A 22330-nucleotide genomic window follows, 5' to 3' on the forward strand; every position below is an offset into this window, starting at 1 on the left:
GTGCTTGTCTTTCTCTGTCTGGCTTGTTTCGCTTAACATAATACCCTCAAGCTCCATCCATGGTGTTGCAAATGGGACGACTTTGTCTTTTTTTATGACTGAGTAGTATTCCATTATGTATATATACCACATCTTCTTTATCCAATCATCAGTTGATGGGCACTTGGGTTGCTTCCAGTCTTGGCTATTGTGACTAGTGCTGCAATGAACATAGGGGTGCATAAGTCTCCTTTTTAAAAAAAATTTTTTTTATTGAGTTAATGATAGGTTACAATCTTGTGTGATTTCAGTTGTACATTAATGTTTGTCATTCGTGTTGTAGGTGCACCACTTCACCCTTTGTGCCCACCCCCCCCCCACCCCACCTTTCCCCTGGTAGCCACTAATCTGTTCTCTTTGTCCACATTTTTAAATTCCTCGTATGAGTGGAGTCATACAGAGATTATCCTTCTCTAACTGGCTTATTTCACTTAACATAATTCCCTCAAGGTCCATCCATGTTATTGCAAATGGAATGATTTTGTTCTGTTTTGCAGCTGAGTAGTATCCCATTGTATATATGTACCACAACTTCTTTATCCATTCGTCTGTTGATGGGCACTTAGGTTGCTTCCACGTCTTGGCAATTGTAAATAATGCTGCAATGAACATTGGGGTGCATAGGACTTTTGGGATTGCTGACTTCAAGCTCTTTGGATAAATACCCAGTAGTGGAATGGCTGGATCATATGGTAGTTCTATTTTTAATTTTTTGAGGAATCTCCATACTGTTTTCCATAGTGGCTGCACGGGTTTGCATTCCCACCAGCAGTGTATGAGGGTTCCTTTTTCTCCACAACCTCTCCAACATTTGTTACTATGAGTTTTAGACATTTTTGTCATTCTAATGGGTGTAAGGTGATATCTTAGTGTAGTTTTGATTTGCATTTCCCTGATGATCAGCGATGATGAGCATCTTTTCATATGCCTATTGGCCATCCGTATATCTTCTTTGGAGAAATGTCTGTTCATGTCTCCCACCCATTTTTTGATCGGGTTGTTTGATTTTTTGTTGTTGAGTTGTGAGAGTTCTTTATACATTATGGATGTTAAGCCTTTGTCAAATATATGACTTGCAAATATTTTTTCCCAGTTAGTGGGTTGTTTTTTTGTTTCAATCCTGTTTTCATTTGCCTTGAAGAAGCTCTTTAGTCTGATGAAGTCCCATTTGTTTATTCTTTCTATTGTTTCCCTTCTCTGAGAAGACATGGTGTCCGAAAAGATCCTTTTAATACTCATGTCAAAAAGTGTACTGCCTACGTTTTGGCAACAGTTGTGAGCCTAGGTGCCAATCTTTAAAAAAAAAAAAAGAAGGCATGTAAATCTGCTTTTCAGCCAGAATTGATTTGACGTGCTCAATGGAAACCAATAAAATTGCCCAAGCCCACACAGGGTGTTAATTCGAAACAATAACAGAATATCTTGTGGACAAAAAGGTTGTTAGTTTAATTAATGCCCTGGTAGATGCGCAAGTGCTGGCACACACAAATTCTCTATACAATAGCCCTGTGTGGAGCGCAGACGGAGGCTTATGGTAAAAGCCAGTGAGCGCTACTCAGCTGTGACCACTGGAATTTTGGACCATAAAACTCCCATTTGAGAGATTACTAGCTTGCTATCAGGCATTAATTGAAATTGCCCCTCTGACTGAAAGACATAAAATAATCTTGAAACCTGAAATACCTAAAATGTCTTGGGTGATGTTGAAGAAACACTCAAATGGAGAGGGCAGTACCCAGAAGTATTTCATAATAAAATGGAAGGAGCTTGAGCAGAGACACGTCACCCTGGGAATTCTAGGTACTCAGTGTTTTGTTGTAAGAAAGTTTGGGCCAAAAACCAAGGAGTAGCCTGGATAGTAAAGAATTCAATATTGTCCCATAAGAGTTCTAGCCTTTGCCCTAGGCTTCTGGAGGTAGTCTCTAAGCCTTGGAATGTCATGCAGATCGGAGTGTTTTTGTTTGCCAGGGGGCTTATTTTGTTTTTTTTTGAGGAAGATTAGCCCTGAGCTAACATCCATGCCCACCTTCCTCTACTTTATATGTGGGATGCCTGCCACAGCATGGCTTGGCAAGCAGTGCATAGGTCCACACCTGGGATCTGAACCAGTGAACCCCAGGCTGCTGAAGCAGGACGTGCAAACGCAAGCACTGCACCACTGGGCTGGCCCCTGTCTGGGGGCTTTGAGACACACCAACAACATGATTTAGGGGGGTGGTTTGGGTCTTGCTGGATCATCTTGACCTTCTGAGGGGCTGGAGACTGAGATCAGCCGTGTGGACAGTCAGTTATACTTACCAGGTGGAGCCCCAATAAAAACTCTGGATACTAGGGTGAGCTTCCCTGGTTGACAACACTCTCTGTGAATTGCCACACATCATGACCGGGAGCAGTTAATGCTGTCCGCGACACATGGGGAAAGGACGACTGGAGAGGTCCATGTTTCAACTCTGCTCGAGGCCTTCCTCCCTTGGCTGGTTTTAATCTGTATCCTTTAGCTGTGGTAAACTATAACTGTAGGTATAACAGCTTTCAGTAAGTTCTGTGAGTTCCTCTAGCAAATTGTCAAACTTAAGAGTGGTCTCGGGGACCCCCAAATTTGCAATTGGTGTCAGAAATGAGGGTGGTCTTATGGACTGTTCCCTCTAAATTTTTTTTTTTTTGATGAGAAAGATTGGCCCTGAACTGACATCTGTTGCCAACCTTCCTCTTTTTTTTTTTTTCTCCCTAAAGCACCCGTACATAGTTATATATCTTAGTTGTAAATCATTCTAGTTCTTTGTGGGATGCTGCCACAGCATGGCCTGATGAACAGCGCTATGTCCGTGCCCAGGATCCAAACCAGTGAACCCCTGGCTGCCGAAGTGGAACAGGTGAACTCAATCACTCGGCCACAGGGCTAGCCCCGCCCTCTGATTTTTTGCAGTGTCTATCTTTCAGGTTAGAGGCTTTCCTTGGGTATCTGCTGATACTTGGGTGTCAGCTCCCATTTAAGCTTGGGTGGTTAAGAAATTGTGTGTGGTACCTATTGGCAGCACCTCACAGTGGGCTGGTTGTTCAGTGGGGAAACTCCAAGGAGGTCTTTGCTCTTGGGCTGATCAAATTCCAGAGAAAAGACTGTCAAATCCTGCTTAAGTGAGGTGCCTGATTGTCAGTGTTCTGCAAGCTGAGGAGAGAAAAAAGACTGTCAGTCTCAGTCCTGGTATGTATATGTTTTCTTTTGCTTTCAATCATTCCTTGGTGCCCCCAGTCCCGAGCTCCTCTCCATTTCCCCTCCAGACATGAATTCTTTTGTGGGGATGAGGCAGTAGCTTGTGTGTTTGTAGCTAGGAAGGGAAATGAGGATCCGACTGCTTCCCAAACAGACTTCCAACAGTCTCTCTTCTTTTATTCTCCTTCCCTGCCCCCAAATCAGCTCCACTTCCAGTGGTATCTGATGCCATCAGTTCCTGAGCCTTTGGAGGCTTCTCTGCTGTAAATCCAGTTGCTTCTTGGCTTTCTTCACTGTCAGTTTAGGATTTAGTTTTTTGTTTGTTTGTTTAAAGATTTCATTTTTTTCCTTTTTCTCCCAAAGCCCCCCTGGTAATACATAGTTGTATATTCTAGTTGCGGGTCCTTCTAGTTGTGGCACGTGGGACACCGCCTCAGCATGGCCTGATGAGTGGCGCCATGTCTGCCCAGGAATCGAACCAGCAAAACCCTGGGCCGCCGCAGCGGAGTGTGTGAACTTAACCACTCGGCCTCGGGGCCAGCCCCATGGATTTAGTTTTTTGAGGATGCTAAATTATTTGTCACTTAACTCTCTACTTTCCAGCTTTCACAATTTTGAGTTTTGTATCCTCTCTTATTCTCTCTGTAAAGATGGGTTTGTTTACTTATTTAAACCCTTTGGGTGGACTGGGTCGCTTCTGTTGGATTCAGCAAGATCGGAGTTTGGGATTTCACTTGATTTCACCTAAGATTTTTAGCACTGGGACCAGAAGCAAACACTCTCAAAATTGGAAGGGATGTAGGAAATCGTATATGAGGTCTGCCCCCTCGTTTCTTTCCCACACAGTGAAGCCAAAGGCCTTGAGAGGGGAAGAGACTAGCTTAATATCATGCAGCTAGTGAGAGGCAGGGCTGGGACTGGAGCCCGGATCTGGTGATTCCTGCTGCAAGTTCTTGCTCCTACGTCCACTGTCTTTCTGGAGACAAGATGGAAGCCCCAGCACAGAGCTCAGCCAAAGATTTTTCAAACCGAGGTCCATAGAGATGTTTCGGGGTTCTGCATATGTTTGGCTAAAATTTCATTTTAAAGTAGATTTAAAGTTTATACTTTGCCAATTTGTACCAAGAAAACACTACTTTTATTGGATTAAAAATCCTTTTCTTGGGCCAGTCCTGGTGGCCTAGTGGTTAAGTTTAGCGCAGTCTGGCGGCCCAAGTTTGGTTCCCAGGCGCTGACCTACACCACTCGTCTGTTAGCGGCCATGCTGTGCCAATAGCTCATGTAAAAAGAAAAAAAGAGGAAGATTGGCCACAGATGTTAGCTCAGGGTGAATCTTCCTCAGGAAAAAAAATCCGTTCCTTGTTATTTTAGCATGATTTTAGGAGACAGTAGAAGTAAATGCAAAGATTCAATTTTCCATCTTTGCCCAGAAGTCAGGACTTTGTTTTCTGTATCTTTCCTGTCCTGCTCTATGATTTAGGGTGGCAGTGAGGACGTAGAGGATAGATGATAATGTCATTGACTAACTTCTCAGGAAGTAAAATAAAAGTGGTCTGTTAAAATGAATCCTTATTTTTTAGTTAAGTGCGTGATAAGGTTTAAAATTTTATCCTTGATAATCTGGGTTTATGTTCCTTGATGAATCATACCATAAAAATGGAAAACGGGAAGAAAACAAAGTGTCTAGGAGGAAGAGATGACAGAAGGTAACCACTGAAGAATGAAAAGTTATAAGCAGAACACAATGAGGAGGAAACGGATGTGAGAAAATGCCCTTCCTCTCTTCCTCCGCCCCCTCCTTTTTATTCTCTTTCTTTTTACTCTTGAGGAGCATAATCCAATTAAGAATTCATTCTCAACACTTAATAAAAAAAAGAAAAAATCACCTCCTTTAAAACTATAATAAGTCTTTAAGGAAAATTAAAGTCTTGTGGTTATTCTATATTATTGGTTAAAAAGACTTAAGAGATAGCATTATGTCTCTTAAGTACACTGTTATGTCTTAAGAAACACAACAGTTACACAGAATGTGTGGACCTTGTTTGGATCCTGGTTTGAGCAAACGAACTATAAAACGTCATTTTTGAGCTAAATCAGGATATTTGATTTTGTTAGTAGAGCTAATGCTATCGTGGCTATAAACAGAAATGTCCTCATTTTTTATAGGTGCATAGAGACATCATGTATGAGATTTGCTTGAAGGTATTAAAATATTACTGCAAGAAAAGTAAAAGAAAAGAATGCAAAAAGGAGTAGATGAAATAAGGATGGCAAAGTGGCTGTACTTGAATTTGGAGAGAGTTCACTACTCTGTTTGCAGTCTTTCACAGTAAAAGGTTTAAAATGATATTTAGAGTCCCGCCAGTTAACTATGACTGCCACTACTGAAAAGATTTGACTGCGTGTGGAATAAATGCAAACTCAAAAGCATACAAAAGAGGGAATGTATATCTTTAGGCAAAACAGCAAATGATGTCACGGATGCTGACTCCACTTGGGAAAGGGCGCTCTGGAATGTTAATGATAAAAATAATAGCTAACACTCATAATAAATAAGGCTTAGCAATCTTGCTCCTGTATGTCGGGCGCTATGTTTCTCTCACTGATATGATCCCAACAAGCTTATGACCTGGAGAGTGTTTTGCTGTTAGTGCCGTGGAGTTGATTTTGACTCCTAGACGCTGCGTATAGCAGATCGGAACCCTGCCCGGTCTTTTTGCTCCATCCTCTCACCTTCCAGCACTGTATCAGACGATGCTCCTCTGCTATTCCTAAGATTTTCATGCCCACTTTTTCTGGAAGTGGGTGGCCAAGTCCTTCTTCCTAGTCTGTCTTAGTCTGGAAGCTCTGAAACGTGTCCACCATGGGTGACCCTGCTGGTATCTGAAATACCGGTGGCAGAGCTTTCAGCATCCTAGCGACATGTACCCGCCACAGTATGACACCCCACAGATTGGTGGTGTGGTTCCCTGACTGGGAAACGAACATGGGCTGCGGTGGTGAGAGTGCCTGATCTTAACCACTAGACCTTTTTACCTAGGTGGAACGGAGGTGCAGAACTCTTAGCTGACTTTCTCAAGGTCCCATGCCTGGGAAATGGCAAGCCAGGATTCTCATCCTGCCCAGAGACCACACTTTTTACTTTTAAAGCCTTGGCCAATAGAAAAAGAAACTGTTTTTGGAATGCACAGAACCATGGCTATTTTGACCAAGGAGATTTTTGTTCAATGTTTTGTAGATATAATTTATGAGACATTTAAAAAGTAAAAATACACCTGTAGCCCGACTCCCACGCATGTAGTTTCTGGAAATTTGTAGGATAACTGTGTTCAAATTTACCTCTGGCAGTTGTGATTTGATTTCTCCCAGGTGGAAAACATGTCCTTTCAGACCCAATGGTGAGTACCGGGTAAACTCAGTGTCCCCGTGCCTTCCAAAGGGGACATCTGGGAGGAGGGGAGACATTGGCTGGAACTGGAGCATTTGACACCAGCTGGCTCCCCTAAACAGAGGTTTCCTGCTACAAACATATTAACACCATTTTTTTTTTTTTTATCCATGGCAACAGAACGGTTACAGAAATAAGCTGCTCTAGAGTAAGATAACAGTGGATGGGATGATTGGAAAGTGACATCTATTTGGGAAAGCAGACGCACCCTATAAGTGTGCTTTCTGTCCATCCCGAAGTATTCTGTCCACTGCACTTGTGTGGGCCCACGGTTAACAAGGCTCTTCTCACATCACTAAGCAACAAATGCTCTTTTGAAAAAAAGTAGAAATATTAGTGATTTTTAAAGATACCCGAATCATAGGTGTAGATGGCTTCAAATGACTCCGGTACACACTCCATGCCTGTGTTTTCAGGTCTGTGACTTTTGCACAAGCAGGAAGAGGAAGAACCAATCTCATCGATCTAAGTTAAAAGATGCGCTTGCACGTGGCTGATGTCGTGGGCTTCCCTAGCTGGCATCTGAATTGTGAATATCGCTGTTGTAGAAGGAGAAGAATGAAAATAAAAACAAGGAAGGAGGAAGATGGAGGAAGATTATAGGTTACGGCTACACAGTTTACAGCAAAGGAAAGCAGTGGTGTCTCGCTCGGGACGGGGGTATGTGCAGCATACAGCTGCGGGTAGTAATTGAAATTTATATAGACTTTGGCTCCACTGTGGCCGCCACCCACATTATCCCCATAATCTCCCAAGCCAGACATGCCATTAAGTGCAATACCATCACGCTCTCCACAGGGGCAACTAGTCAGAGAGAGCTCCACGATGGTTCTCGAAATGCCTGATGAAAACGAAGGACAAAAGAACACCTCAACGCACAGAAAGAAAAATTAGAATTAGTTTGCTGCAGGGCCTCTGGACGCGGTGCAAGGGTGTTTCCCTCACAGGCCCTCTGGGTCAGGATCTACACGATGTAGACTAGAGAGGGCATTTTATGAGAATTTTATGTGTTTGTGTCTATATTTATCACGATATTGTAGCTTTTCTTTCTTTTGTGGAGACATAGGTACATCTTATACAGGTACTAGTATGATAATAATCAATGAAGATGATCATTTACAGAGTGATTACTATGAGCTGACACATGTCTTGGGTAAGATGTGAATCCCCAAAGGAATGGATGCTGCTCAGACCAAAATGAAAGACGCCTACTCTACTCTTGCCATCCCATTCAATAGAAAAAGAATCTGAGGCCCTCGGTGGTTAAGGAACTCTCCCAAGTTTGCACAGCTGGTATGTGAAGGAGCCCTGGTCTGTCTGCCTCGTAAGCCCAGGTTCTTTTTTCTTTTTTAAAGACTGGCACCTGAGCTAACATCTGTTGCCAATCCTTCTTTTTCTCCCCAAAGCCCGCCAGTACATAGTTGTATATTCTAGTTGTGAGTGCCTCTGGTTGTGCTACATGGGACGCCGCCTCAGCATGGCCTGAGGAGCAGTGCCATGTCCGTGCCCAGGATCCAAACCAGTGAAACCCTGGGTTGCCTGAGCGGAGCACATGAACTTAACCACTTGGCCACGGGGCTGACCCCAAGCCAAGGTTCTTGACACTTCATACTTTGTGGACAATGAGTGGACATATCCAGGAAGCACATTTCTGGCAACTGTGTCTTTTGAACAAATGATGTGTGTAGGATATTATAATTTTGATATATTTAAATATAAACACTCTGAACCTTTGTTCCCACTGCTTCTATCCAGGTATTTCTGGGTTCCCAGGCTCTGAATCCTTCCTCGTCCCACAAATGAGGCAACTAACACCCTCCCCACCTCCACTGTGGGCAGAACCCTTTAATTCTGGACTTAGCCAGTGAATTTAAGAAGCTTGGCTCAACAACCAGGACTAAGGACCATCGCACTCAGCCCCTGTGCCCCTGTTCTTTGTTTTGGTGACCTGGGCTTGTTTCTCATCCAGTTCTGGTACTTGGACTTTTTGGGTCTTGTGACCAAGTTCCGGCCTTCATCCCTTGCTTAGATCCTAGGCCTTCAGGGACTAGGACACTCTTGCCTCTGCCAGTTCCTTCCTAGAGCCCATAGTCCCATACTGAGCCCCTAACCCAGGTCAGCCCTGGGATTCCTGCTGCCCAAGTTATGCCCTCTGCCTTCCAGGGCCTCACAAGGTACCTGGTCCTAGATTCCTGTCCCCATGTTTGGCCTGTCCATGGGTCTCCCCATCATCCCAGGCTGGACATTTCTAAAGCTGGCTACTTGCCCAGACCACCACGTTTTCTCTATTGACGTGTGCCTGGACTATCAATTTCTGCATGATGGGGTGACTTCCTGTAAGCCCCGGAAGCTTTTTTGTCCCTCAAATGTGGCCCTACCCAAACGGGCAAATCTAATTTTAAGTCCTGTGGGCTTCCTTTCTACCCTCCCTGGCAGCAGTTAACCAGAATCCTCATAGCTGGGCCCCATGTTGTAAAGTTTTCCCTACCTAGAATGTTCTTTCTTTATCTCCTCCACTCCTGCACATGCAAATCCAACTGACTTGTTAAGACTCAGCTCAAAGGTCACATTCCCTTGACTTCTTAGCTGATCCCACAGCTGGCAATAATATTTCCTTTCTTTGTCATCTCATAGCATTTTATTTTTATCTCTTTGGTAGTGCCTGTTACAAGCACATATATATTTGTGTGGATTTAATTCAACTGTAAGCTTCTTGAGGTCAGGTAGCACTCCATAAACATCTGTAAATGAGCTGGAGCTATGGCTGGCTCTAGAAGTAGTCTAATATATGTTTGTCAGATGAGTACATAACTTGTGTAGCTACTTTTTTTTAATTTGAAGATGCGGAAGAAGCATAAGCCATGGGGCTCAGATTCTAGTCTTAGTCTGGCTACCTACTCAGTCCGCCAACTTGAGCAAACCACTGCAAATTATCTTTATTTCAGTTTGTCCACCTAATAAGTCATAATAAAAATACTTCTAATGGATCATGGCTATGTGTGTGCAAGAATATAGATGTCCTATCTCAGGATTTGTAATGGGATAAGGTTTCTACAAGTTGCTCTTACTAAGATTGGAAATAAAATGAGGTCCAGAACAGGAGTGGTGTGAGGTTGGATACAGAAGCATAATGGACTGGATGATGATCTCCCATCTGTGAAGTGATGGAGAGTTGGGTTGGCTGCCCGGATACCATGCTGTGCAGGGAAAGCGTTATAATCAGATTCCATGGGTTAATTAAATTAAGTCATATACGTAGAAAAGAGAGAGTGGGTGTGACACCGTGGATCTCCATCAATTCATGTGGACAGGGTCCTATTGCAGAGATGGCCTCTATTGAAAGCACCCAAACTGCCTCTTGGGCCCTCCTCAACGGGGCTTTGGTGAGGTTGTGATATTGTGATTTATGATAAGAAATATGTATTTGGTTTTCATCCCCATCTCTGGCACAGAGCTCCTAACATCTTTGGGATTTCCTAAGCAACTGAGAGGACAAAGGTCTCTTTTGTTATGTTAATGAGGTGACTTTTGGAAAGCACCTAAGGATGGGGGCTGGGTGCAAGGGGAGCCAGCCATGTGATTAGAGCGTTGGAACTTTAGTCCTACTCTCCCACTCTGGGGAGAAGAAAGGAGCTGGAGGTCGAATCAATCACCAGTGGCCAATGATTTAATCCATGATGCCTACGTAATGAATCTCCCATAAAAAACCAAAGGAAGGGGTTTGGAGAGCTTTCAGGTTGATGAAAACCTGGAGATTTGGGGGAGAGCGGGGCGCTGAGAGAGGGCATGGAAGCTGAAAGCACCTTCCCCATATCTTGTCCTGTGCATTTCTTCCATCTGGCTGTTCCTGGGTTATATCCTTTTATAATAAACTGGTACTCTAGTAAGGAATGTGTTTCTCTGAGCTCTGTGAGCTGCTCTAGCAAATTAATCAAATCCCAACGGGGCGGAGGTCATGGGAACCTCTCATCTTTAGCTGGTAAGCCAGAAGCACAGGTGACAATTGGGGCTTGCGAATGGCATCTGAAGTAGGGGTGAGGGGGCAGTCTCATAGGACTGATCTCCAGGTAGATGGTGCCAGAATTGAGTTGAATTGTAAGACACCCAGCTGATGTTCGAGAAATCCTTGTTGGTTTGGGGACCCCTCCCATCAGAACTGGGTTTAGAACACGTTAGAGATCCTCTCCATATGCTCCCTGACAGGGGGGATGGCTCAACTAGTGTCAAAGTATGTGAGTTCTAACCAATTACGTGTCCATGGCCAAGCTACTTTGCCTTTCTTGAATATTTATTTTCTCATCTTTAAAAAGGCAAGAAACACATCTGTCCCCTTAAGATTGTTGTATCGATCAAATAAAAAAAAAAATCTGTGAAGAAAAAGCATTTTGCAAAAATGTATGGTGCAAGTGAAAAAAAGAGTAGGTTTCAGTTCTTTTGAAATGAGTGCCAATTAGGCAGAAAACAGTAAAGTAACACTTCATGTGTTTGCATCATTGGGGAACCCATAAAAGCGAATTTTCTGGGTTAGCTAACCCCCTGAAATGTACATAAGAAAATTATACTATACACCACTGACCATACACTAAATGAAAATGTCCCAAATGATCATGAGGTCACTTTATCCCCCTCCTCCCACCCTTTGGAGCCAATTACCAATTTACTTTATACTCAAAATTTGCAATGTTGCATTCTTGTGAGGTTTTATTATACACGGTCTTCTGTGTTCTTTGCTTGAATATCTGAGAATTATTAAAATTTTCTGGGGTCTTGGTAATCATAAGTACAGTTGGGATATGATACAGGATGTTCTGTGCCTGTGGTACATGACCTCAGACCGTTAAGCTTTGTTGAATTATTGAATTTGCTTTTTATAGCTTTTCTGACTCTTCCATTCTGCCAGGCTTTCCATGGTCCTTTTTTGCTTTTGTCAGAGAACTGAGAACAATAGTTCTTTTGCTTTCCTTCTTTTTGCTCCTTTTAATCTGTTACAGGTTAGAAAACTAGTACCTCAAGCTTATTAGAATTATATGTGCTTCCCACCCCATGAGCCAAGGGGAAAAGTTATCAAAAAAGCTTATGAAACAAAAGAGGAAAAGAAAATAGAAACAACCTAATAATAAGATAATATTTTGATGTCTCAATCCTCACCTGCATAATTGTGGTAACCCCAACTTCATTCAAATCCTTCCCTTTGAGCTTGAAAAAGCAAAGAATTTTCCACTTACTATCCAAACCTCCTTCTTTATTCACCAGGCCATGGGCTCTTGCCTTGTATGTGGCTGACGTGGTGCCCCACCCATTCTGAAGGGACTGGGATCTCTGATACATGGCCGCAGCTGCCCCAGGAATTTACAGCCCATTGTGTCCGTCAGACTGACCCCAAGCCCAGGCATGGACTCCAAGGTAGTGTGGTGGATTATTCTAATCATGACCTCAACAAGCCGTGCCTCTCGTGTCCACGCTCCCTTTGCAATGTAACTTTGCTACTCCTACTACTCCTGAGTCAACATGCTTTAACTGTGCTCACTAAGTTGTCTGTTTACAAAAGCAGTTAGATAATGCATTACTAAAGCCCATCCTATAGGTAATATCTCTGACACTTGGGTTGCCGTGGTAATGGGTGCTTAAGTTTTTCAGGAACTGAGTCAACTCCTTGTCCAGCTCACGCCAGTTAAGACTCATCAACTGGGCCTGCGGGGGTGACTCATAGGTGACACTTTGACATCAAGGGGCCAAAACTCCACCCTCAGGTCATTCTAATGCCACCATTTTGTGAGCATGCGTCCTATGAAGAGCCATGAAACCTGACTACAGTTGCATGGGTCATCAATTACCTCACTTTTCCTCACCTCCAATCATCTCTTCCTACACTTCAGACTATTCTGCCCTTTTATCCCATAAATATCCCCAATCCCCATTTTCGAGGAGGTCAATTTGAGATTTTCTCCCATCTCCTCGTTTGGCTGCCTTGTGAATAAACCATTTCTCTGCTGCCAACTTGTCCTCTGCGTGATTGGCATATCATGTGGTGGGTAAAACGAGCCTGGTTTGGTAACACTCTCTTCACCAGGAGTAGAATCTATTATCCCATCTCTTGTATCCAGGTTGCTTTGTGACTGCTTTGAAAAACAAAACGTAGTGGAAGTGACGTTGCATGACCTCTGAGGCTAGGCCTAATGGGGTCCTACAGCTTTGCTTTTACTTTCCTGAAACACTGCTGCCTTGTAAGCAAGCACGGGCTGGCCTCTTGAGGATGAGAGACTACACACAGAGAGAGGCACAGCTGTCCCAGCTGAAGCCCTAGATGGGCGAGCAAGAACATCCTGGACCAGCCAGTGCCAGGCAGCCCCCAGCTAAGCCATCAACTGCAGCTGCACGGGTCACCCTAGCCAAGACCAGGAGAAAAACGGCCCACTGGTCCCAGACCAAATTGCAGGATGGTGAACAAGTAAATGGCTTGTGGTTTGAAGTCACTAAGTTTTGGGATGATTTGTTACGGAGCAAAGGATAATGGAAAGAGGAGCTAAGAAAGTGCTTCTTTCCTGTCAGCCTCCATAGTGCTTGTGTTATATTCTAAAACACTACCTGGAGTCATCTTTGCTTCACATAGAATGAGCGATAGAGATTTTGTTTTACTAGTTCTTCTATTTTACTCCATTGTCCCTCGGGCACTGGCTCGTCTTATCAGGAGTGCCATGTGCTGCCATCCAACCCTCAGGCTCATCAGAGCCTAGGCCTTACCCTCCCCACCTGGACTATACTTGCTAATGGGGTTCCTACTCCCCTGTAGCTGAGGGGTCTTATTCTGATGGCTGCTCATAAACCTCAAATGGCCCTTAGGAACATGGAGGACTGGAGCGGCCACCCCAAAGCACTCTCCCAGACACTGGTGGGTTAGTCAAACAGACCCAGTTTCTCTCTGTACACCAGGACTCTATTCCGTTTATGTAAAGCAAGAAAAAATTGATTGAGGGTATGGCTCAAGTGGTTCTCTGTCTCTCTCTATCTTTTTTTTGTTTTGAGGAAGATTGGCCTTGAGATAACATCCACTGCCAATCCTCCTCTTTTTGCTGAGGAAGACTGGCCCTGAGCTAACATCTGTGCTCATCTTCCTCTACTTCGTATGTGGGATGCCTGCCATAGCACAGCTTAATAAGCGGTACTAGGTCCGTGCCTGGCATCCGAACTGGTGAACCCCAGGCTGCTGGAGCAAAGCACATGAACTCAACTGCTACACCAGTGGGCCAGCTCCCTGAGTGGTTCTCTTTGGATAAGGCTATTTTATCATCTACTTTTTTTTCCCCTCCCCAAAGTCCCAGTTCATGGTTACATATCCTTGTTGTAAGTTCTTCTATGTGAGCCACCCCCACAGCACAGCAATTGACAGACGGGTGGTGTGGTTCCATGACTGGGAAATGAACCTGGGCTGCCGGAGTGGTGAGAGCACCAAACTTTAACCACTGAGCCATCAGGGCTGGCTTTATCATCTACTTTTTGAACTGGTCAGAGCCCTTTGTGGATGGTCAGGATACTTGAGTATATTCTGATTAGCTAAGGTTGCTTCTTCATAAGTGATGACCTCCAGATAAATTGTTTTCTGCATAAGAAGGGTCTATTTTAAAGCTAGAATTTCTTGTGTTCTTGCCACTCCATGATGGAGAGTTTAGTTGGATGAGATTTCGTCACTGGCATAACGGTATAGAAAATGGCTTCTTCAGATAAACCTTGTATGGCCTTGTTTGGGAATAAAGGTTTAAATATTCAAATAAAATTATATGAATTTTAATCTCTTATATACTGCCTTACCTGTAAGTATGCCACCAAAATATTATTCAGAGAATAACATACTTGCAGCTAATAACAAAAAGGTTTTATCTTTTATTATTGAGATGTTAATAAGAGATTATGAAGCACATTTTGAAAATACAAATAATAAACAATTTTTAAAAGGAAATAAAAATCCCATAATCTTACTTTCAGAGCTAGCCACTGTTAATGTTTTTTAACGTGTCCTTCTAGACTTTTTGAGCGCACATACTCACTTATGAGGAGTGTGCTCGAGAGATGCAATGTGAGCTTTTCTGCCCTCTCCAGCTTGTATTTTATTCCAATTATTAGGTTAAGAGGTCACCAAGGCAGGAACTATTCCATTTTAGACAATTAGGTAATTTTTATGGTGGCTGACTCGTCATGCTCTGGGGACGAGGGTAGAATATGATCAGAAGAGCAGTGAATTTATCTGTCCGGGCTCCATCATTCTTTGATGATGCCTGCACGCCAAGAAAACACTTGTCAATTCATTGAAGCCAGGGGGACATAAAAGAACAGACCTGTTGGTAGTCATCAAGTCAACAAAACAGCCTGTCAGTTGACTTACAACTCTTCCAACCCTAGACCATGAGGCTATCGGTTAGTGTTCTCAAAGAGGTGAATATTACTCCCAAAGAATTACGTTTTCACAGCCTGACTCAAGTATGCTTCAAGCCATTCACAATTTATTGGAATCCGAAACGAAATGAAGAAAGCCAGCAAGCTGCTTTAACAGACAGATGGCTTTCATTAAATATAACCATTAATCTTGTCCCGATTATTTACTGGAATGTGTTAGATTGCAATGTTTCCTTAATCTATTGATGAGCTATCTCCACAAAATAATTGCTGATGTGTTAATGAAAACCATCAGAGAGACCAGAAGCCTCCCCCCCGTAGAATTAGGGCAATGAACGATCTATTGAAGAAGACAGAAGAGGTGGTCATCACATCAGATTGAACCGCCTCTTTGGGGCTGTTTTTGAAATAGTGGAGCAAAAGCACAGAGGTGTGTAAATGACCTGTTGGATTACAGGAGCTCTTCCAAGTAAACTCTTCATAATGCAAGTCTGGGTGTTACTACAGCAATCTTAAAGGGACAATTCTTCATTTTACAAATGAGTCACAAGGTAGTTAACAATACTGTGTTGTATAACTTAAAAAGACGCTAAGAGAGTGGATCTTATGTTAAGTGTTCTTGTCACTAATGATAATAATAATAAATAAGAAGGCAAGAGGAAACTTTTTCTTTTTTTTTTTTTTTAAAGATTTTATTTTTTTCCTTTTTCTCCCCAAAGCCCCCCCGGTACACAGTTGTGTATTCTTCATTGTGGGTCCTTCTAGTTGTGGTATGTGGGACGCTGCCTCAGCGTGGTTTGATGAGCAGTGCCATGTCCGCGCCCAGGATTCGAACCAACGAAACACTGGGCCGCCTGCAGCGGAGCGCGCGACCCCAACCACTCAGCCACAGGGCCAGCCCAAATATGTGCAGCTTTTTGAAGGTCAATCATACCTCAACCGAGTGGTTTAAAAATAATAAAATTTAGAAGAACACACACAAAAAGAATCACAATAGTTAATAGAGCATTTCGGTTTTAAAATTCTGTCTGTAACAAAGTGGGAACATATCGAAAGTGAGAAGCGAAATCTACTAGTAGGATACACAAAGCTTAGAATGGAGGAAACAGGCGGGATGGCGAAGCCCCTCAGTTTCATCTGTTGGGGTCAGAGCACCTTCTATATACTGGCTAACAAAGGAGAGGTTGACCTTCAGCTGTATTTCTTCTGTAATTCCTATGTTTTATACATACATGGATGAGGAATTGGAAGGGGCCCAGTGAAACCCTTTTTACTAAATAATCAAGGAAACTGAACCCAGAGAAACTATCAGATTACCTAAATCAGTCAGCCTGTGAATGGCAAGTCATCACAATGGTCAGCAGCACAAGTTCTGGTGTTTGATTGCCAAGTTCAAGTCTTGGCTTCTTAACCTATCAGCTACACATCCTCGAGCAACTTATTTCCTTTCTCTGGGTCTAGGTTTTCTTAGCAGTAAAGTAGGAGCTAAGATTGTCTACTGCCTAGGGTGGCTGTGGGAATTAAAAGAGGTTCTCCATGTGAAAAGAGGTCAGCAAGATGCCTTGTTCATCCTAAGCACTCAGTAAGTGCTAGCGATGGTGGCTGCAGTATTCTTAATCATAAAACAAGAATAAGAATTCAACTTTCCTGACTCCCATCCAGGGTCTTTTCCTCTACACATGTAATCGCAGATGACACTAAAATATTTATCGTGGCCAGGGCACCAAGTGGTCAGAATGAGCCCACACGTCCAGGATGGCCGTCTTGGCGTCCTCCTCCAGCAGGAAAGGCCCCACATAAAATCTCGCTCTAACACAATACAGTGGATGTCTCTACAGTTCTTGGAATGCACGTGCAGATACTCTTTCAATTATTTTAGGGAGGCACTAATGACTGGTGGAAGGAGAATTGGAATTACTCATAGTGGGTCTGTCACTGTCCGTGACACCTCGAACAACCCACAACCTCTCTGTAGCTCACTTCCCTCACACTTAATACTCAAACCCCGTGCGGAGTTGTTATGGAGATCAACAAGGATCAGCAATGTAAAAGCTCTTTGAAAAAGAGTAAACCATTACACAATAAATGCATAATAATAAATAAATGCACATAAATGCAGGAGATTTGCAAAATACCTCACCCTTCCAGAAAACAGGTCCCAGGGGGAAATCAGCGAAGATCTACATACCTCTTCCACTTTTCTGTAACAATTTTATACTAAACCTGTCCATGAGATTTAAAACATCACATTATATTTTTTCATTTTTATATTGGCCAAGTCAATCAAAACGAAAGGTTTTTCTGTACTTCTCTTCCGAAAGTAGAATTTTCTTCCTGTTAACAAGAAATGATAAATTGGTGATCATTTCCCTGAGATTTCGCTTCTTTCTGATGTAATGCATTATTTTTTCACAGCTTAGGTTAATGAAAATATCACAAATTGTGTCTATAAACTAGAAACTTTATGTGTTCTTCAGTAAGATTTTCTTAAGCCTGCTCTAAACTTCTTTCACATGCGAACGATGGAATGTCTAAACGCCAGTGTTTTAAACCCTGTGATGGAGTTGGTATTTTTTAAACTTCACAGCAGCATAGCAAACAGTTACAACTGGTGGTAAACATCTATTTTCAATTTATGGCATTTGTGCCTTTTCAATAAGATGTTGGCCTTTTTCCTCTTCTGACTCAATTTCCTCTCTGTTTCTTGTTCTTTTTATAGATTGTTTCAATCTGTCTCACTTCTGAGCCAACCTCTTGGAGATGAGGATACCATTTGGGAACCTTTATGTACCACGTCTTGCATACACATGCTTCTACAGACATTTACACGGACATACGTGCACGCAGAGCTGAGCACAAAAGGACTCAGCTCAAGCCTGACCCGTGTCGTCGCAAATATCCAACGCGCCACCAGGAAATAATGAGACAGCTTTCATAAGCTGCTCACAGCAGTCCGTCTCTTTACTTTATGGTGACATCTCATGAGCTCCTCTGCGCGCTCTTTTATTTAGATTCCCACAGGTGCAAAAATTGTATCGGCGAATATGTGTAATTGTAGGATGGATTAAGACCTTTAGATGCCCTGACCCCGCAGAGATATCTCACATATAGAAAAACAATGTAAAACAATAAAATAAGAATGATTTAATTTTCACAATGAATTCCCAATTTTGAGGCTCTTTCTCTCTACTGCCACTGCTTTGCTGGTGCCCGAGGCGCATCCTTGGTCCTCTGGAGGCATCAAATCCCGCACACGCATCCGTGACCACACAGGTGCACTGGCCTCCTCCAGGCCTCCCCAGACGCCAGGCCTCAGACCTTCCTGGTGTTCTGTATAGGCCTCTGGGAGGCATCTAATCTGCTGCACTTTCTCCTCTCTCCCTTTTTTCTTCTCCTCGCCACTCAAGGCTCTTAGCTCAGATAGTTCTTATATTGTGGTTCCCATCTCCTTGCTCTTGAGGGTTAAGGCTGATAGAGTTCAAGGCAGGTTACCCCAAAATATGGTACCCTGGCATATTGAATATTTTGAGCTGGAGGAATTTGGGAGATGGCGGGTGCAGGAAGGACTCTGACCCCTGCTCCCCGAAACAGATCTTGACATCATCATGCGACAGCTACCTTCCCTATACCTGGAGGAAAGAAGCGCTCTTTTTTTTTTTTTGAGGAAGATTAACCCTGAGCTAACATGTACCACCAATCCTCCTTTCTTTGCTGAGATAGACTGGCCCTGAGCTAACATCATGCCTGTCTTCCTCTATTTTATGTAGGACGCCTACCACAGCATGGCTTGACAAGCAGTGCATAGGTCTACACCTGAGATCCGAACCGGCGAACCCCATGCCACCAAAGTGGAACACGCAAACTTAACTTCTGCACCACTGGGCTGGCCCAGAAGCATTCTTATCTCCACAGATGGAGAGATGCCAAGAGGAATCCAAACAAACAGACCTTGCTAAGTTCCCCCCAGTTTACTACCTTTAGCTCATATCCTTTGTCCTATCGCGTTTTCCCATGACTTTCCTCTCTTCATCAAACCTGGTATAAAAATGCTCATGTTCAACCATTTCTTTGGATCCTCATTTCCTTATGAAGGCTCCCATGTCATGTAAAACTTATATTGAATAAATTCGTATGTTTTTATCTTATCTGTCTTTTGTCAGTCCAGTTTACAGCGCCCCAGCCAGAGAATCTAAGATGAATATAGGAAGAGATTTTTTCCTCCCCTACAAGGTGGCTGGATTTTTGCAGAAGGAGATAACCATTTGGCTCTAAAGCACAGCAAGGAGAGAGACCCCTGAGGGCTCTCTGTGCTGTTTACCCCTGCCCTCTGATGGTGGGGTGGGTGGAAGATTCACTCAGGCTTTCGTTCATTCATTCATTCATACACTTATTTGTCTTATGCATCACTCAGCTAACACAGTCTTTTTTTTGGAGGAAAATTAGCCCTGAGCTAACATCTGCTGCCAATCCTCCTCTTTTTGCTGAGGAAGACTGGCCCTGAGCTAACATCTGTGCCCATCTTCCTCTAGTTTATATGTGGGACGCCTGCCACAGACAGCATGGCTTGCCAAGCGGTGCCATGTCCACACCCGGGATCTGAACCAGCGAACCCTGGGCCGCCCAAGCAGAAGGTGCGAACTTAACCGCTGCACCACCGGGCCGGCCCCAGCTCACACAGTTTTCCAGGTACTGTGCTATCATCAAAGAAAACCAGGGCCAGACTGTAGTTAAAGCTGTGAAAACAGATTTTACTCAGAATTATTGCAATAGGGAAAAAGATACCTCAGTATAGAACTGGCCTTAATTGTGAAGCCAATGAGGAAAAATGGAGATTTATAGCCAAGGGGCAGGGTGGGGGTCAGTGCACTAACAGGAAACGTTCGGGGTGAGGAGGGTTCCTGGTTAAACAAGCAGAATAGGATTGTTGCTGAGGGCAGGCCACAGAGATCAGATCATCGAGCGGATGGTGGGGGGATGAGAAATTTCATCAGATATTGAGGGTGGGGGATTCTCTGTAAATTGACTTAGCAAGATTCTTGCTACAACTGGACAACGTAGGCGCAACATGGATGGATACTGAAACCCAAGGTTGAGGACCAGATGAGAAAGAGCTTAGAGGGGCCCGCCCGGTGGAGAAGCGGTTAAGTGTGCACATTCCGCTTCTCGGTGGCCCGGGGTTTGCCGGCTGGGATCCTGGGTGCAGGCTTGGCACGCCATGCTGTGGTAGGCATCCCACATATAAATAAAAGTAGAGGAAGATGGGCATGGATGTAAGCTCAGGGCCAGGCTTCCTCAGCAAAAAAAAAAAAAAAAAAAAGGAAGACTGGCAGTAGTTAGGTCAGGGCTAATCTTCCTCAAAAAAAAAAAAAAAAAAAAAGAGCTTAGAGGAGCCTGTCTAGAGTTTGGTCAAGGAGAGAGCCTTTGTCAGTGGGTGCCAGGGAATGAGTGAGGGGACAAGGAGTCCAGCGCGCTGTCTTCTTCCTTGAGGAGCAAACAGATATCAACAAATAATCACATCCCAAGATATGATCGGTGTGAGTGAGGGGTGCAGAGTGCAGGAGGCAAATAACCTTGCTGGGAAGACTGAGCGCCATCTTTTCCTTCATCCCAGAAGAGCAGTTTGAAGGACTGGTCTCTGGATCCCTGGGAAGTTCTTATTCCGACAGAGGAGTGCAGGAGAAGCTGCAGAAGGAGCACGGGGACCCCGCAGGAAACAGTGCCACGGTCAGCTGAGCTGCTTTGAAGTAAGCGTCAACTCAGATCTTTCTGGCCAGGTGGATTTCCAACTGTTTCGGGCTTTTAAAACAGGAAGATTTTCAGATGTGAAAAATGGTCTGCTCATTCTTACCTTCTCCCCTTTAATGGGCATTTTTCCTTTAAATGCTATACAGATGGCTGAAGTATTCCGACTGTGAGAGGCAGTTGGAGAGCGCACACGGCAGTTCTCGAAGTGTTTGATGTTGAGTCTTGCTTTCAGATACTTGGCCTCATGAGCTTGTATATTTAGGGCCTTCTAAATCAGAAATTGTTTGTTAATGTGGAAAAGGCACAACTCCCCAGATTGAGAGGAAACAGTGCAGGCATTCCACCGGCTTTCATCATTGTTCTACAGGTGGCGTGAAAAGATTTTCTATAAAAAAGAAATCCCAGAAACTAGAAAAAAATATCCTGTTTCTGTTATCTCTGGTCAAAAAAATAGCACTTTTTTTTTTGCTGAGGAAGACTAGCCCTGAGCTAACATCTGTGCCAATGTTCCTCTATTTTGTATGTGGGTCGCCACCACAGTATGGCTGTGATCTAAACCTGTGAACCTGGGCTGCCAAAGTGGAGTGCGCTGAACTTAACCATTACACCATGGTGCTGGTCCCAAGAAAATAGCTTTTTAAAAAAAATCTTGTTTAATGTAGATCAGGTTTGCATTGTATGTCTTGAGATGTCTTATGTGGATCAAATAAGTGGTCTGTAAAGAACTAGGTAGAAATAATCTCTAGTGCCATTTGCTTTGTTATACCTCTGGGTGGGGAGGTAGAAAATGAAGCTGGATAAAAATATAAAAGCAGGGGCTGGCCCGGTGGCACAGCAGTTAAGTTCACATGTTCTGCTTCTCGGCGGCCTGGGGTTTGCTGGTTCGGATCCTGGGTGTGAACATGGCACTGCTCGGCAAAAGCCATGCTGTGGTAGGCATCCCACGTATAAAGTAGAGGAAGATGGGCATGGATGTTAGCTCAGGGCTAGTCTTCGTCAGCAAAAAGAGGAGGATTGGCATTAGTTAGCTCAGGGCTAATCTTCCTCAAAACAAAAACAAAAACAAAACAAAACAAAACAAAAAACAAAAAATATAAAAGCAGACTTTAGCGTTTATCGATGTTTGGTTGGGTGTTCATTTGCATATGAACAGACCCATCAGGGGAAGGCAGGATGCTCCACCCTCTGTTAAACAGTAAAGAGCGTTTCTTTCTGATTATAGTGAACCATTTAGCAGAGTTTTTGGAAATGCTAATGGCCTTTGATTTACTCCAAAATAAATCCTTTCGTCCAATTGAAATCATTCCTTTCCCCATCAGGGGCTGGGGGCCAAGTGGAACTGCTCTGTACACTGGGAGGTCCTTGTTGAGAGGGAATCTCTCTCTCTGTTATACTCAGGGTTTTTAAGAAAGAACAACAGACCCAAAATGGAGTCACTTGTGCTTAGCTGCATGTCAGCAAACAAAAAGACTTAATATCTAATCTAACTGTAGTTTTAG

The sequence above is a fragment of the Equus przewalskii genome, chromosome 30 (assembly GCF_037783145.1).
Source record: "Equus przewalskii isolate Varuska chromosome 30, EquPr2, whole genome shotgun sequence".
NCBI classification, from domain to species: domain Eukaryota; kingdom Metazoa; phylum Chordata; class Mammalia; order Perissodactyla; family Equidae; genus Equus; species Equus przewalskii.